The 17,728-nt window shown below is 36.3% G+C and overlaps 1 protein-coding gene across 6 annotated transcripts in view; it reads left to right on the top strand.

The window, feature by feature from the left end:
• Positions 1–17,728, top strand: part of CYLD (CYLD lysine 63 deubiquitinase) — a 71,350-nt gene that overhangs the window by 23,581 nt on the left and 30,041 nt on the right. The gene's annotated exons all lie outside the window — the stretch shown is intronic.

The following is a 17,728-nucleotide window of genomic DNA, read 5'->3' as shown; positions in this document are numbered from 1 at the left end:
TTGTTTAAATACTAATGTAGGATTAAAATAATAAAAATTAGTTACACGAATCTCTTGGGAATCACCTGTCAGGCACACTTTGATCTTCTAGATCAGTGGCTCTCATTGTCATTATTCTTGGCTCTCAGAGCAGCGACAAGAAAGGAAATAATGCTTTATTTTTTCCTTTTAAAGCTTAGTTTCATAAACCTTGAATAGAAGATAATTAAGAATGATACCAGCTTTTATAATGTAATACACAAATTATACTTTTTGCCAACAAAATAAAGCTCATAAATAGACTTAAAAAGTAAAGTTGTCTACATGAAAATTAGTTGCTTTGAGTGAATCTTCATCTGTATTTCATGTCATCATTAACATCCCTTTCTGGGGAGACAAGAGAGTCATAGTGGCTCCTTTAGTTCCTTAGTTTCTTTTTCTTGCCCAATTACCTTCATTTGTAGGACAAAATTAATATTCCCAGCAGTTAAAACTGTTTTGAAGCAGTTCAACAGCTGCTGAGATTAGGAAAGAATTCATCTCCATCAATTACTTGTTATGGTGGGCTTTGGAAGAATATCTTTGATTAAAAGAGGCAAGGGTCTTCGATCTGTTTTAAAGTTTTTCCCTCTTCATTTCTGCTTCAAATGTTAACAACTCTAACATAGCTAATTTGACGTGTTCACGTTCTTAAAGCTGTTGTGATGGAGCATATCGTTTAGCGCCACCCTGAAATTATACATTTCTGCTTTTTCTAGTCCAGTCTGTGTCTTCTTTTTTTAGTGTTGGAGGTTGGGAATGTAATGCAAATTTTCCTTTTTAGATTATGCAGTGCATGCACATTTACACAGAAATTGAAAAGGGTATGTGAGATCTTCCCCTCCCAACACTGACCCCCAACTACCTACTTTTCTTCTATGTCTTTCTTTTTTTTTTTAAGTTTTTATTTAAATTCCAGGTAACACAGTGTAATATTAGTTTCAGGTGTACAATTTAGTAATTCAGCATTTCCATACAGCACCTGGTGCTTGTCACAAGTGCCCTCTTCCACCCTCTTCACCTATTTTACCCATCCCACCACCTACCTCCCCTCTGGTAACCCTCAATTTGTTCTCTACCTCTTCAGTTAAAAAAGAGTCTGTTTCCTGGTTTGCTTCTCTCTTTTTTTCTCCCTTTGCTTATTTGTTTTGTTTCTTAAATTCACTGCAATCAAGATAGCATATCTATTACCTACAAGGATGCCCTTTGTGATTATTTCCTCCCACTTCCACTGCCTGCCCTGCTCCACCCCCCACACCCCGCATATTCAGGCAATCACTGATCATCTTCATGTTAGCATACATTTGTCCACATTTTTTGGAATTTTATAGATGTGCAGTAACTCAAGCTGTACTCTTTTTTTGGTCTGACTTCTTTCATTCATTATAATTCATTTTGACTCATCCATGTGTCTTTTTTATTCCTGAAAACTATTTCATTCTTGATGGTCTATAATTTTATATGTATGTTTTATAAGTATATTATTTAATGTATGTTAATATGTAATATATAGTTTATATATTACTTAATATATATTAATATAACTATTAAATATATTTTACATATATCCTCAGTTCTTGCTAATGTTTAGTCTTTGACCCAAATTCCTGACACAGAGTTCCTAAATCCCTTAGAATGTCCTGGGTGATAGGAATGTCTTCTTTTCTAATGAGGTGATTCTTGGTGGGCTCCTGGATGGGGGCTGGTCACTGGAAAGACCAAGCTATGATTAGAAGCTTCAACTTTCAGCTCCAGTCCCCATCTTCTAGAGAGGGGAAAAGGGTGAGAGGCTGGAAATGGAGTCAATAATTGATCATTCCTGCTTGATGGGGTCTCTATAGAAATCCCTAAAGTACAAGGTTTGGACAGCTTTCAGGATGCTTGAACCACATGGAGAAGCCAGGAGGGTTTTGCTCTGGGAAAGGGCATGGTAGCTCTGTGCCCCTTCTTTCCCCACAGCCTTACCCTAAGTCTCTCTCTTTTTTAAAAAAATATTTTATTTATTTATTCATGAGAGACAGAGAGAGAGAGAGAGAGAGAGAGAGGCAGAGACACAGGCAGAGGGAGAAGTAGGCTCCTTGCAGGGAGCCTGACTTGGGACTCAATCCAGGGACTCCAGGATCATGCCCTGGGCCAAAGGCAGGCGCTAAACCACTGAGCCACCCAAGCGTCCTACCCTTAACCTATTTATCTGGTTTTTAGTCTGTATAATTTATTATGTCCCTTATAATAAAATGGTAAATAAAATGCCGTTAGTTCTATGAACCATTTTAGCAAATTATGTAACCCAAGGAGGGAGTCCTAGGAACCCTGGTTTGTAGTTGATCAGTCGGTAGTACTATAGACAACCTGGAACTTGTGACTGGTGTTGCAGTGAGGACAGTCTTTGGGACTGAGCTCTTAAGGTATGGGATTTGCCTCTGGCTCCAGATAGTGTCAGAATTGAATTTTAAGACACCCAGTTGGTGTGGGAAAACTCCCTACACGCTTGGTGACCAGAAGTGTCAAAAGTGTCGTATGAGAGTAAAGGAAAAGACACTGTATGTTTTTCCCTTTAAACATATGGATATACCAGTTGATTTATCTGTTCACTCGTTGATGGACATCTGGATTGTTCCTAGTTTTTGGCTATTAGGAATAATGCTGTGAAAATTCATGTGAGGTCTTGGTATGGACATAGGTCTTCATTTCTTTTGGGTAAATACCTAGATGTAGAATGGCTGGTACTATTGTAGGTAATTGTTTAATTTGGATAAAAACAAAAACGAAAAAACCACCAAACCTGTCAAACTGCCTTTCCAGAGTGGTTGTGCTATTTTACATTCCCGGTAGCAGCTTGGTAGAATTCTAGTTCTCCCACACAAGTTGCCAACACTGTGTATGGTCAGTTGTATAGATTTTAGCTGTTCTGATAATTGTATCTAATTATGGTTTAATTTTGCATTTCCTCAATGACATCTTTTCATGTGTTTATTTGTCATCTTATGTATCTTTCTTGGTAGAGTATCAGTGCACATCTTTTGCTAGGCTTTAAAAATTGTTGAATCTAAAAAATAAAAATAAATAAAAATATGATTGAATCTTGTGAATTCTTTATAAATTCTGATTATAAGCCCTTTAACACATATATGGTAGAAAATATTTATATTATTATAGATTTGCATGCATATGCGAGAAGTAATACAGAGAGATTCTGTGTACCCTTTACAAAGTTTTCCCCAATGGTAACATTTTGTAAAACTAGAGTACAGTATCACAACCAGGATGTTGATATGCCAAGATGCAGAACATTCCTATTACCATAAGGATCTTTTGTGTTGCCCTTTTATCACCATACTCTTTCCCTCCTTAACCCTCTCCTTAACCTTTGGCAGCCACTAATGTATTTTCCATTTATGTAATTCTGTTATTTTAAGAATATTATGTAGATGGAATTGTACAGTATGTAACCTTTTAAGATTGGCTTTTTTCTCAGAGTAATTCTCTGGAAATTTGTCAATGTGTGTGTATCACTGGTTTAGTCTTTCTTACTGCTGAGTAATATTTTCCATGTAATGGAGGTGCCGCTGTTTGTTTTATTATTTACCCATCAAAGGACATCTGGTTTGTTTCCAGTTTTGGACTATTTTGTATAAATGCTCTTATAAACATTTGTGTACAGTGGATGCAAGTGAACCTAAGTCTTCATTTCTCTAGTGTAAATGTCCAGGTTCGTGATTGTCAGTTGTATGCTATTTGTATGTTTCATTTTTTTAAACAACTACCAAACCATCTTCCAGAGTGGCTATACAATTTTTTCTTACTACCAGCAATAGATGAGTGGTCCATGTTTTCCACATTTTCACCAACATTTAGTGTTGTCACTATTTTTTATTTTAGCCATCCTGAGATGTGTATAGTAATATCTCATTATGGTTTTTTTTTTTTTACATTTTTCAAATTTAAATTCAATTTGCCAACATAAAGTCTAACACCCAGTGCTCATCCTATCAAGTGTCCTCCTTAGTACCCATCAGCCAGTTATCCCATCCCCCCCCTCTTTCTGCAACCCTTTGTGTATTTCCCAGAGTTAGGAGTCTCTCATGGTTTGTCTCCCTCCCTAATTTTTCCCACTCAGTTCCCCTCCTTTCTTTTATAATCCCTTTCACTATTTCTTATATTCCACATATGAGTGAAACCATATGATATGGTCCTTCTTCAATTGACTTATTTCTTTTATTTATTTATTTATTTATTCTTTTTTTTTTTTTCCCAACTGACTTACTTCACTCAACATAATACCCTCCAATTTCATCCACATTGAAGCAAATGGTGGGTATTCATCTCTTCTGATGGCTGAGTAATATTCCATTGTATATATATGCCACATCTTCTTTATCCATCCATTCATCTGTCGAAGAACATCAAGGCTCCTTCCACAGTTTGGCTATTGTAGACATTGCTGCTATGAACATTGGAGTGCAGGTGTCCTGGCGTTTCACTACATCAGTATCTTTGGGGTAAATACCCAGTAGTGCAATTGCTGGGTCGTAGGGTAGCTGTATATTTAACTCCCTGAGGAACCTCCACACTGTTTTCCAGAGTGGGTATACCAGTTCACATTCTCACCAAAAGTGCAAGAAGGTTCCCCTTTCTCCACATCCTCTCCAATATTTGTGGTTTCCTGTCTTGTTAATTTTCCCCATTCTCACTGGTGTGAGATGGTATCTCATTGTGGTTTTGATTTGTATTTCCTTGATGGCCAGTGATGCGGAGCATTTTCTCATGTGCTTGTTGGCCATATGTATGTCTTCTTTGGATAAATTTACATTCATGTCATCTACCTATATCATGATTGGAGTTTTTGTTTCTTGGGTGTTGAGTTTGATAAGTTCTTTATAGATTGTGGATACTAACCCTTTATCTGATACGTCATTTGCAAATATCTTCCCCCATTCTGTAGGTTATCTTTTAGTTTTATTGACTCTTTCTTTTGCTGTGCAGAAGCTTTTTATCTTGATGAAGTCCCAGTAGTTCATTTTTGCTTTTGTTTCCCTTGCCTTCATAGATGTATCTTGCAAGAAGTTAATGTGGCCAAGTTCGAAAAGGTTGTTGCCTGTGTTCTCTTCTAGAATTTTGATGGATTCTTGTCTCACATTTAGATCTTTCATCCATTTTGAGTTTATCTTTGTATATGGTGTTAGAGAATGGTCTAGTTTCATTCTTCTGCACGTGGCTGTCCAATTTTCCCAACACCATTTATTGAAGAGACTGTCCTTTTTTCAAGTGGATAGTCTTTCCTGCTTTCTCGAATATTAGTTGAGCATAGAATTGAGGGCCCATTTCTGGGTTCTCTATTCTGTTCCATTGATCTGTGTGTCTGTTTTTGTGCCAGTACCATACTGTCTTGATGATCACAGCTTTGTAACACAGCTTGAAATCTGATATTGTGATGCCCTCGGCATTAGTTTTCTTTTTAAATATTCCTCTGGCTATTCGGGATCTTTTCTGATTCCTTACAAATCTTAAGATTATTTGTTCCAACTCTGTGAAGAAAGTCCATGGTATTTTGATAGGGATTGCATTGAACGTGTAAATTGCCCTGGGTAGCATAGACATTTTCATAATATTTATTCTTCCAAACCATGAGCATGGAATGTTTTTCCATCTCTTTGTGTCTTCCTCAGCTTCTTTCAGAACTGTTCTGTAGTTGATCCTTTACCTCTTTGGTTAGGTTTATTCCTAGATATCTTATGCTTTTGGGTGCAATTGTAAAAAGGATTGATTCCTCAATTTCTCTTTCTTCGGTCTCATTGTTAGTGTATAAAAATGCCACTGATTTCCGTGCATTGATTTTGTATCCTGCCACATTGCCCAATTGCTGAATGAGTTGTAGCAATCTTGGGCTATGTAGAGTCTTTGGGTTTTCTATATACAGTATCATGTCATTGGTGAAAAGGGAGAGTTTGACTTCTTCTTTGCCAATTTGTATGCCTTTTATTTCTTTTTGTTGTCTGATTGCTGATACTAGGACTTCTAGTATTATGTTGAATAGCAGTGGTGAGAGTGGACATCCCTGTCATGTTCTTGATCTTAAGGGAAAGGCTCTCAGTTTTTCCCCACTGAGAATGGTATTCGCTGTGAGCTTTTCATAAATGGCTTTTAAGATATTGAGGAATGCTCCCTCTATCCCTACACTTTGAAGAGTTTTAATCAGAAATGGATGCTGTATTTTGTCAAATGCTTTCTCTGCATCTAACAAAAGGATCATATGGTTCTAGTTTTTTCTCTTATTGATGTGATCTATCACATTGATTGTTTTACAAGTGTTGAACCAATCTTGCATCCCGGGGATAAATCCCACTTGGTCATGGTGAATAATCCTCTTAATATACTGTTGGATCCTACTGGCTAGTATCTTGGTGAGAATTTTTGTGTACATGTTCATCAAGGATATTGGTCTATAATTCTCCTTTTTGTTGGGGTCTTTGTCTGATTTTGGAATCAAGGTAATGCTGGCCTCATAAAATGGGTTTGGGGCAGCCCGGGTGGCTCAGCAGTTTAGTGCTGCCTTCAGCCCACGTTGTGATCCCGGAGACCCGGGATCCAGTCCCTCATCGGGCTCCCTGCATGGAGCCTGCTTCTCCCTCTGCCTGTGTCTCTGCCTCTCTCTCTCTCTCTCTCTCTCTCTCTCCCCCCCACCTCCGTCTTTCATGAATAAATAAATAAATAATTAAAAAAAAAATGGGTTTGGAAGTATTCCCTCCCCTTCTATCCTTTGAAACAGCTTTAGTAGAATAGATATTATTTCTTCTTTAAACATTTGGTAGAATTCCCCTGGGAAGCCTTCTGGCCCTGGACTTTTGTGTGTTGGGTGGCTTTTGATGACTGCTGCAATTTTCTCCCTGGTTATCGGCCTGTTCGGATCTTCTGTTTCTTCCTATTCCAGTTTTGGTAATTTGTGGGTTTCCAGAAATGCATCCATTTCTTCTAGATTGCCTAATTTGTTGGCATATAGCTGCTCATAATACATTTTTAAAATCATTTGTATTTCCTTGGTATTGGTTGTGATCTCTCCTCTTTCACTCGTGATTTTATTAATTTGAGTCTTTTCTACTTTCTTTTTAATAAGGCTGGCTAGGGGTTTACCTATCTTATTATTTTTTTTCAAAGAACCGGCTCCTGGTTTTGTTGATCTGTTCCATGTTCTTCTGGTCTGTATTTCATTGAGTTCTGCTTTAATCTTTATTAATCTCTCTTCTGCTTGATGTAGACTTTATTTGCTTTTCTTTCTCCAATTTCTTTAGGTGAAAGATTAGCTTCTGTATTTTAGTTTTTTCCAACTTTTTGAGGGATGCTTGTATTGCATTGTATTTCCCTCTTAGGACCGCTTTTGCTGTATCCCAAAGATTTTGAATGGTTGTATTTTCATTTTTATTAGTATCCATGAATCCTTTTAATTCTTCTCTAATTTCCTGGTTGACCCATTCATTTTTTAGTAGGATGCTCTTTAACCTCCATGGTGTTTGAATTTCTTCCAAATTTCTTCTTGTGATTGAATTCTGGTTTCAAAGCATTCTGGTCTGAAAATATTTAGGGGACAATCCTAATCTTTTCATATTGATTGAGACCTGATTTGTGACCCAGTATAGGTCTATTCTAGAGAAAGTTCTGTGTGCACTTAAGAAAGTGTATTCATTTACATTCAGATGGAATGTTCTGTATGTATCTGTGAAATCTATTTGGTCCAGTGTATCATCCAAGGCCTTGTTTCTTTGGTGATGTTCTGCTTAGAATATCTGTCATTTGCTGAAAGTGCCATGTTGAAGTCTCCTACTATTAGTGCATTATTATCTAAGTATCTCTTTACTTTGGTTATTAATTGATATACTTGGGGGTTCCCACATTAGGGGCATAAAAATTCATGATTGTTAGGTCTTCTTGTTGGATATAGTGTGATATAGTGGGATATAAGTATGATAGAGTGTCCCTCTTCATCTCTTACTACAGTCTTTGGTATAAACTCTAATTTATCTGATGAGGATTGCTACCCCAACTTTCTTTTGAGGACCATTTGAATGGTAAATGGTTCTCCACCTCGTCATTTTTAGTCTGGAGGTGTTCTGAGGTCTAAAATCAGTCTCTTGTAGACTGCTTATAGACGGGTCTTGCTTTTTTATCCAGTCTGATACCCTGCATCTTTTGATGGGATCATTTAGCCCATTCACATTCAGAGTAACTATTGAAAGATATGAATTTAGTGTCATCGTATTACCTTTTCAGTTCCTATTTTTGTATATTGTTTCTTTGGACTTCCTCTTTCTTTTATAGGGTCCCTCTTAATATTTCTTGCAGAGCCAGTTTGGTGGTCACATAGTCTTCCAATTTCTGCCTATCTTGGAAGCTCTATATCTCTTCTATTCTGATTGACAGCCTTGCTGGATAAAATATTGTTGGCTGCATGTTTTTCTCATTTAGTACCTTGAATATATCATGCCAGCCCTTTCTGGCCTGCCAGGTCTCTGTAAAGAGGTCTGCTGTTAATTTGATATTTCTCCCAATATAAGTTAAGAATCTCTTGTCTCTTGCCTCTTTAAGGATTATCTCTTTATCTTTGAAATTTGCAAGTTTCACTATTAAATCTTGAGGTGTTGCATGTTTTTTAATTGATTTTTTTGGGGGAGTCCTCTCTTTCTCTTGGATCTGAATGCCTCTTTCCTTCCCCAGATTAGAGAAATTCTCAGCTATGATTTGTTCAAATATACTTTGTGGTCCTCTCTCTCTCAGCCTCTTTTGGAATCCCAATTAGACATAGATTATTCCTTCTCAAGCTATCATTTATTTCCCCAATAAGCCTTTCCTCATGAATTCTTAGTTTTTCTCTTTTTTTTTTCCTCAGCTTCCTTCCTTTCCATCAACTCACTCTCTCTTCCACCTCATTAACCCTAGCAATTAGAGCATCCAGTTTGGATTGCAGCTCAGTTCATCTGTTTTTAATAGATTAAAATTCTGTAGTAATTAGATCTCAATTGTGTACTAATGAAGTCTCTAGAGTCCTTTACTCTTTTTGCCAGAGCCACCAGTAACTTTATAATTATACTTCTGAATTGAATTTCTGACATTGTATTTAAATCCAAATTCTGTACCTCTGTGGCAGAGAGTATTGCTTCTGGTTCTTTCTTTTGTGGTGAATTCTTCCTTCTAGTCATTTTGTCTGGTGTAGAGTGGCTGTATGAGTGATCTGAGTCAAAAATATCAACCATGACCTTGTTAGAAGCGAAAACTTTTCTCTCTTTACCATTCCAGCGGTTCTCTCTTTACATCTCAGGTCGAATTCATAGGTGTTCAGGATGTTTTGAAAGTTATCTAGGTAAGTTTGTGGGACCAGATGAGTAGGACCCCTACTCTTCCACCATCTTGCCCTGGTCTCCTCCCTCATTGTGGTTTTAATTTGAATTTCTCTGATGGTTCATGATGTCGAACATCTATCTTTCATGTGCCTTTTGCGATCTGTCTTCTTTACTGAAATGTCTCTTTGTTTCTTTTGCCTGTATTTTATTTGGATTGTTGCTGTTTTACCTTTGAGTTGGGAATTCTTTATATATTCTGGATACTAGTCCTTTTTTGAATATGTGGTTTGTGAATATTTTCTCTCAGAGTGTGGCTTGTCTTCTCATCCTCTTAACAGGGCCTCTCACAAAGCAAAATATTTGACTTTTATTAAGGTGAAGGTACGATTTTTTAAAAAATGGAATATGCTTTTGGTGTTAGGTCTAACAATTTTTGCCTAGCTTTGGATATTGAAGACTTTCTCCTAAGTTTTTAAAAATCAAAATATAATTCACACAGAAGAATATTTACCCATTTAAAATGTACAATTCAGTGACGTTAAAAACATTCACAGTGTTGTGCAATTATCACCACTATCTAGTTGCAGAACTTTTTTATCACACCAAATGGAAACTCTCTACTCATTAAGCAGTCACTTCTCTCAGGGCCTAGCAAACACTGATCTTCTCTATGTCAGTATGATTTGCCTCTGGACATATGGACTATATGCTGCTTTATGGACATTTCATATGAATGGAAAAAAATATGGCCTTAAAAAATATGGCCTTTTTAAGGGGGGCTCCTTTCATGTAAGCATAATCTTTACAAGGTTCACCCATGCCATAGAAAGAGTCAGTATTTGAGTCCTTATGGGTGCACAATATTCCATTATATAGGCATAGTACCTAATTGACCCTTGAACAACATGGGTTTGAACTGCATGGGTCCATGGATTTTTTTTTTGTAGTACAGTAGTATAAATGTGTTTTTCCCTTCCTTATGATTTTCTTAATAATATTTTCCTTTCTCTAACTTACTTCATTGTAACAATACAGTATATAATACATATAACATACAAAAGGTGTTTTACGTTGTTAACATTGACCATGTTATTGGTAAGGCTTCCAGTCATCAGTAGGCTATTAGTAGTTAAGTTTTGGGGGAGTCAGAAGTTCTATGCAGATTTTCAGCTGGGGGAGTCAGTGCCCCAAACCCTCCTGGTATTCAAGGGTCAACTGTATTTTATTTACCCATTCATCAGTTGATGGCCATTTGTAGTTATAATTTTTGACTGTTTACAAAAATGCTGCTGTGAACATTCATATTATAAGTTTTCGTGTGGACACCCTTTTCAGTTCTCTTGGGTCTATGCCTAGGAATGGAATTTCTAGGTCATATGGTAACTGTATATTTAATCATTTGTAGAACTGCCAGACTGTTTTCCAGAGTGGCTACACATTTGATGTTCCCACCAGCAATATATGAGAATTCTGACTTCTTCACATTCTTGTTCTTTCTTTTCATTTTTTAAAAGTTTTATAGTTTTTCATTTTGTGTTTAAGTCCATTTAAGTTCTTTTTTATTTTAAAGATTTTATTTATTTATTCATGACAGACAGAGAGGCAGAGACATAGGCAGAGGGAGAAGCAGGCTCCCTGTGTGGAGCCTGATGCAGGACTTGATCCCAGGACCCCGGGATCATGAGCTGAGCCAAAGGTAGATGCTCAACCACTGAGCCACCCAGGTGTTTGTTTTGTTTTGTTTTGTTTTGTTTTGTTTTGTTTTCTTTTCTTTTTCTTTTCTTTTCTCTTCTCTTCTCTTTTCTTTTTTCTTTTCTTTTCTCTTTTCTTCTCTTTTCTTTCTTTTCCCTTTCCTTTCCTTTCCTTTCTTTCCTTTCTTTCTTTTCTGTCTAATTGTCCCACCACCATTTGTTGATAAAGACCTCTTTCTTCCATTGAATTGCTTTTGTACCTTTGTCAAAAATCAGTTGGGTATATTTGTATTGGGCCTATTTTTCGATAATTTTTTTCTTTTGAGAACTTTCTTTAGATCTGCTGGTGACAAAGTATCTTAGTTGCCCCTCAACTGAGAATGTCCTGCTTTCCTCTTCAATCCTGAAGGATATTTTCACTGATTATAAGGTTATGGGTCAAGAGTTCTTTTCTCTCAGCACCTGAAAAATACTGTGCTACTTCCTTTGGGCCTCTCTGATTTCTTATGAGAATCTGCTCTCATTTGAATTGATTTTTCCACCCCCATACTTTTTTTTTTTTTCTGGTCTCTTTCAGTTTCTCTTTGCCTTTAAGCTTTCTAAAGTTTAATTATGATGTCTCTTGGCATAGAATTGCTTTGGGTTTATCCTGTTTGATGTTTGCTCAGCTTCTTGGGTTGGTAAATTGATGTCTCTTGCCACATTTGGTGAGTTTCAGCCTTTCTTTCTTTTGAGTACTTTTTCCAGGCCTGCCCCCTCTTTCTCCTTTCCTTTTAGGATTCTGATGAACTAAATGTTAGATCTTTTGTGAAGTCCCACAAGTCCCTTGAGTCTCTCTTCTTTTTCTGTTTCTTTCTTTCTATCTTTTTTTAAAGTTTATTTTCTCTGAGGTCTTCCTATTGGGTAATTTGTATTGTTTTATCTTCAGGTTCACTCATGATTTCCTGTGTTTCCTCCATTTTGCTATTGAGCCCATCCACTGAGCTTTGTATTTGAGTGGTTGTTTTTTTTTCATTTCTAAGATTTCCATTTCACTCTTCTTTATATATTCCGTTTCTTTGCTGAGACTTTCTATTTCTTTGATGAGGTTTCTGTTCTATCATTTTTTTTCCCAAGTGTGTTTGTAATTGCTTGTCCAACATTTTTACATGGCTGTTTAAAATCTTTGTCAGATAATTCTAACCTCTCTATCATGTCATCTCAGTGTTGGCATTTATTTTAAAATTCTTCGTGGGATTTTCCTGGTTCTTAGTATAATGAGTGACTTTTGTTTGAAACCTGGACAGTTGGGTATTATGTTTTGAGACCCTAGGTCTTACTAGCTTTTAGCCAGCTTTCTTTGACATTGCTCTGGCCAGGGAAGCGGGAGGTACATGCCACCTCATTATTACCAGGAGGAGGCAGAACTTTGTTCCTTCCTTGGCCTCTGTTGATACATGGGATGGAAGCTCCTCATTCCTGCTGGGTAGAGGATTGCATTGTGGCTTTCTACACGGTCTGCAGTGACATCTGGGGTGAGAGTGGCCTCATCACTACTGGGCTATGGTGAAAGTTATGACTCTTCACTAGACCTCCTCTGGAACTACCCCAGTAGGTAGACAGAGGTGGAAATCTAGGCTCTCCATGTGGTCTCCACTGACACCATAGGGGTGGGAGAGCTTGGTTATCAGGTGGTGGCTCCAGATTTGGCTTCCTCTGACATCATGCAACTGGTGTGTTGGAGCACTTCGTAATACCCTCAATGAGTGGAAGTCTAGGCTCCCTAGTTGGCCTTTGTTGGAGTGGGTGGGGCCACTGTTTTTCTCTATGGTGTTTGGCTAGTGATGAGTGATTATTATCTAATATTTTTCTGTCTTACTAGGTTTCCTCTTTCTCATCCTTTGACTAGAGAGAGCTGACTTGTTGGGGCTTTCTTTTGTCTATCCATTGGTGTTTCCAGTTTGCTGGCTTCTTCAGGCTCTAAGAGGGATATATGAGGCAAGAAGAAAATCCAGGGAATTCTCCACCATGTTGTTCCTTAGGTCTGGAGCTCCACACCTGGTCTGCCTTCTCTCCACCTTTCAGTCTTCTAATTTTTGTTTTGTATGTTATGTCCAGAATTTTTAGTTGTACTTATCAGGAGGAATAGAAAAAGGTATGTCTACTCATCTTTCCAGAAGTGGAAGTTGCACCTGTTGTAAGTTAACAATCATAGATCGTAGGTAGCATTTTACATTAGTACAGGAATTGTAGACTTAATCTTTTGTTTAAATTATACATTGTATTTCATTTTATTAATGTTCCCTACTTTTTTTTAACCAGTCTCCTACTGATGGGCATTTCAGTTGTTTTCAACTTTTGCTATTACAAACAGTGCTTCAGTGAATAACTTCATATATATATGTATCAGTTTGCAGGTGTCCCAGTATAGCTAAAAGATAGCTTCCTGTCTTATTTTCCGTATCTTCTTAGAGAGCTGTGTATTCATTTGATAGTGACTGTCATCTGAAGGAAATCAGATTATTTCATTTTAGACAGATCTGATTGTGAAAAAGTCACTCCTCATATGATGTGTGCTTAGATCTACTTTCCTATAACTTCATGCATTGATTGTAGTTCTGTGCCAGTGATCAAAATAGGACAAATCCAGCTAGTTCCTCTTTCTTATAACAACCCTTAGATATTAAGAGTTGAGTGTCTTTGTAACGTTCATCTTCTGTTCTCCATCCTAGAAGTGTCATTTTAGCTGTTTTCCTGTGGCATGATTTCCAGATACTCTGAATGAGACCTAGTTTGTTGAAGATGTTTTTTTTACGCTTGGGCATCTTAAGGGAAGTGGAATAGTGTAATCCATGTGTGGGCTAATGGTTGCCAATGACAAAAAAATTGACCAAAAAATTTGGGGGACAGCCCTTTCACAGTCTGAATTATATTGCCAGAGACCATTGTAATGCCTTTCTTGCATTATGGATGAATGGATGCATCTTTAAATCGATGAATTAACAAATATTCTGAGCTTACTCTTGACTTAAATTTCCAGTTTTGTTCATGTATACTTCTGCTTCTGATTCTGTGCTTGTATGGTTGATTTGGAGGGCATCAGCAAGACTTTGCATTTGTCCCTGTTAAACTTATATCATCAGAGCTATCTAGTCTTTCAGCATTTTAAGATCATTTTGGATGCTAATTCTGTCCTTGCATGGATTGTTTCTCTCTCTCAACACCATGCCATCTGTACTCATCCAATTATTTAAGTGGGATATATTTTGCTCGCATTCATACAAAATATTCATAAGATATTTTTAAAAAGGTAACTTCCTGGTAATAGAGTTGCGGGTCAAAGGGTATGTGTATTTTACATTCTGATACGTAATGCTAAGTGGCCTTCCACAGAGATTGATTGCTAGTCTGAATCACCTTGAATGTTGTTTATGTGGACAGAACTTCTGCTCCTATGAGATAGAGCCCAAAAGAAGGCACTAGATATAAGTATACAACCCTGATGTCATCTGAGGGACCTATGTTTTTCCAACAAATTTTCATTTCAAATGATCTAATATATAAGGAAAACATTTATTTTGATCAGTAGTCGTCCCTCATAGAGATCTTTGTGTAGTTGCTATGTACAGTATGTTTGATATCTGTTTTTATAATACTTCAGTTTCTCTAAGTATTTTCTCTAGTAGCTTTCTTTGTGGATATTAAACTCTCATTTGGGTCTAAATTAGCTTTTGTGGCTGATGATGTTAAGCAGTACATCAGTTAAGTGATTTTTCTTAATTTAATGGTTCATTCAAATTCAAAGACATTTTTTGTGGTTTAATTGTTATTGTTCACTAGTTTATTGTTATGATTTTCAACCTAAGATTCTCCAAGAGATTTTTGTTTTTCTGATTAAATTAACAAGAATGATGAATGAGCTGCTGTTTTTATAAATTTTTATTGAATTATAATTGGTATAGAATATTATATTAGTTTTAGTTGTATAAGATAGTGATTCAGTATTTTTTTATACATTACCAAAAAAAAAATGATTGCCATGATAGGTCTAGTTACCATCTGTCACCAAATTTATTTTAATATTATTCACTATATTCTCTATGCTGTACATTACATCTCTGCAGTTTTTTTTTTTTAACATCTGGAAATTTGTACTTCTTTATCCCTTTTACCTATTTTGTCTACCTACCACCCCCTACCCTTGGCCACTGCTAGTTTGTTCTCTGTATCTAGGAGTCTATTTCTTGTTTGTTTTTTTAGGTTCTATATATAAGTGAAATCATATAGTATTTGTCTTTCTCTATCTGACGTATTTAACTTAGCATAGTACCTTCTAGGTCTATTCATGTTGTTGCAGGTGGCAAGATTTCATTCTTTTTTTTTAATGATGAGTAATCCTGTATGTGTGTGTGAGTGTGTGTGTATTACATCTTTATCCATTCATCTACTGGTAGACACTTAGGCTGCTTCCAGATCTTGGCTATTGTGGGGATATGTATATACTTTCATCATTTTGAATGTAGTTCTGCTCTGTATATGTAATAGATACTCTTCATCTGGTTTCTTTTACTCAAGCCAGTGTCCATGTTGTGTATATCAGCATTTGCTCTTTTCTTATTACTATGTAGTATTCTGTATGAACAGATTACAGTTTGTTTATTTTGCTGTAGAATGGATTATTTCAGCTTTTGGTTATTCTGAATAAGGCTGCTGTGCACATTTTTGTACATGCCATTTGGTGAACATATCATGCTATCTCTCTTAATATCTCTTAAGCAGAATTGTTTTAATCTCACAGAATTGTCTGCTGGATGTATTCATTGTTTACTATTCCATACTGTTCTCACTTTGGCAGCATTTATACTTTCCCATACTTAACCTTTTCTTGTGGTGTGGTGATCTTTTAAAATTCATTAAAGGTAGAAGGCTTTGGTTTTAGATCTTGAACATAGTAGTGACAAAGAAACAAAATGGATATGTCATTGCTGGAGGGCAAGTTAAATGTGGCATGTGACCCATCATCTGCATAGAATTCTGTAGGAATATCTATTCCTCAAAATTAGCATTTGACATTCCCTCAAAGTCTTTGGCAGAGGATAACCACTGTTTACAACTCCAGTGCTCTCTGCATTCTCAGTCTTTGGAGCCCTCCCCTAATCACCAGCAGAATGGTCACCAGAGGCTTATCCATGTGGCCCCCTGGTACTGCTAGGCTGCCTCAGTTAAGACCATTTGCTGCCTTTGTTATAATCACCACTAACTGCATCGCATATGTAGGCTATAGTATGCATGTGCATATCTTTTTAACATGGACTTACATGTAGCTAGTTACAGTTAATAGTGGGAATTGGTTTTCTTTAGTCAACTTATATGCTATCATTTGAGAACTTTTACCAGTGACTAAAAAATTTTACCTTCCACAATAACTGTCATCTATACCTGGAGACACTTGAATAGCAACATCATTAAAGTATTAGTAAATAGCTTAACTATTATATCACTTGGTTGCAATCATGGTTACTTAGTGTAATTTTTTAATTAAAATAATTTTTCATTTGATCATATTCTGACACATTTAAGATATAGTTTGACACTGCAATCTTTTTCCCCTCCACCTGTGATTTATATACATTACCAAGCATGATTTATATATAATTAATTCAGTATTATTTCCTTTTTCTGAAAAAGTAGCCTTTTCCTTGTGTTTAAAATGTAAAAATGTTCCTATTTTTTTCCTTCTGTTCTCAAAAATCCACTGTGGGTGCTATCGTTTTTGCTGATACACAGCTTTATCAGGTATGATTTCTGAGTGTCATGTTGGACTTTATAGATGTGTTGTTAAAATTTCCAGGGGAAAAACATTCCAGATTGACTTTCCACATTTGCTTGATCAGTATTTGTGAATATCTTACAAAAATTGCTGGCCTTTAAGGTTGAGAGTGGTCTGTATATTAAAAACAACTCTGCCAAATTTATTACACCTGTATTCCAAAAAGAAGATTTGAGTGTTTTCTTCAGAAATATTACTCCTTCATTAATCTATGCATAGTTCTCTGCATTTTTCCTGTTTATATGTGTACATGTTTGTATACTCGTCAGTGTTATTCTTAACTTACATGATTTTTAAAAACTGCTACATATTTCTAAATAGATTTTTTCCAGACTGTGTTCCATGAAATACATTAATCTGAGATGCTTAGGAGAATGGGACAAAAAATATTATAAAATAAGTTTACTGTATTCCTCTTTGAGAGGTTCATAATGCACATTAGCATATTAAAGGATCTGGTATTATGCAGTAAAGAAATTTGTGTACCTTTGTCTATCTCAACATCTTCTGGAAATATGAGTGTAGAACACTTATAACCCCCTGGGTGTTCTCGGGATACCAATTGGGAAACTCTTGCAAAAGGCTGAGTAGAGTATTCTCTGTAGTGTTTTAACACATCAAATAATGCTGACTAAAAGTGATTAAATTTTCAAGAAGTTAAAATACTTAGCTGAATTGTATTCGGGTTGTATTTTCTTGTAGAAATTACATTTTAAAGTACAGCATTGATTTTTTTTTTTCTTCTGGTATACTCTCAATCCTTGGGTTGACCTTTAAAAATTCATAAATCTACTGTGAAAATGCTGCTTTTTTGTAGGAAAGAGGTTTTTTTTGGTTGTCGTTGTCCTTGTTTGCTCACTTGTTTCTCTTCTATAAGAATT

This window comes from Canis lupus, chromosome 2 (assembly GCF_003254725.2).
Source record: "Canis lupus dingo isolate Sandy chromosome 2, ASM325472v2, whole genome shotgun sequence".
Classification (NCBI taxonomy): domain Eukaryota; kingdom Metazoa; phylum Chordata; class Mammalia; order Carnivora; family Canidae; genus Canis; species Canis lupus.
The sequence above is the reverse complement of the archived record's forward strand: the minus strand, read 5'-3'. Positions and strand labels throughout refer to the sequence as shown.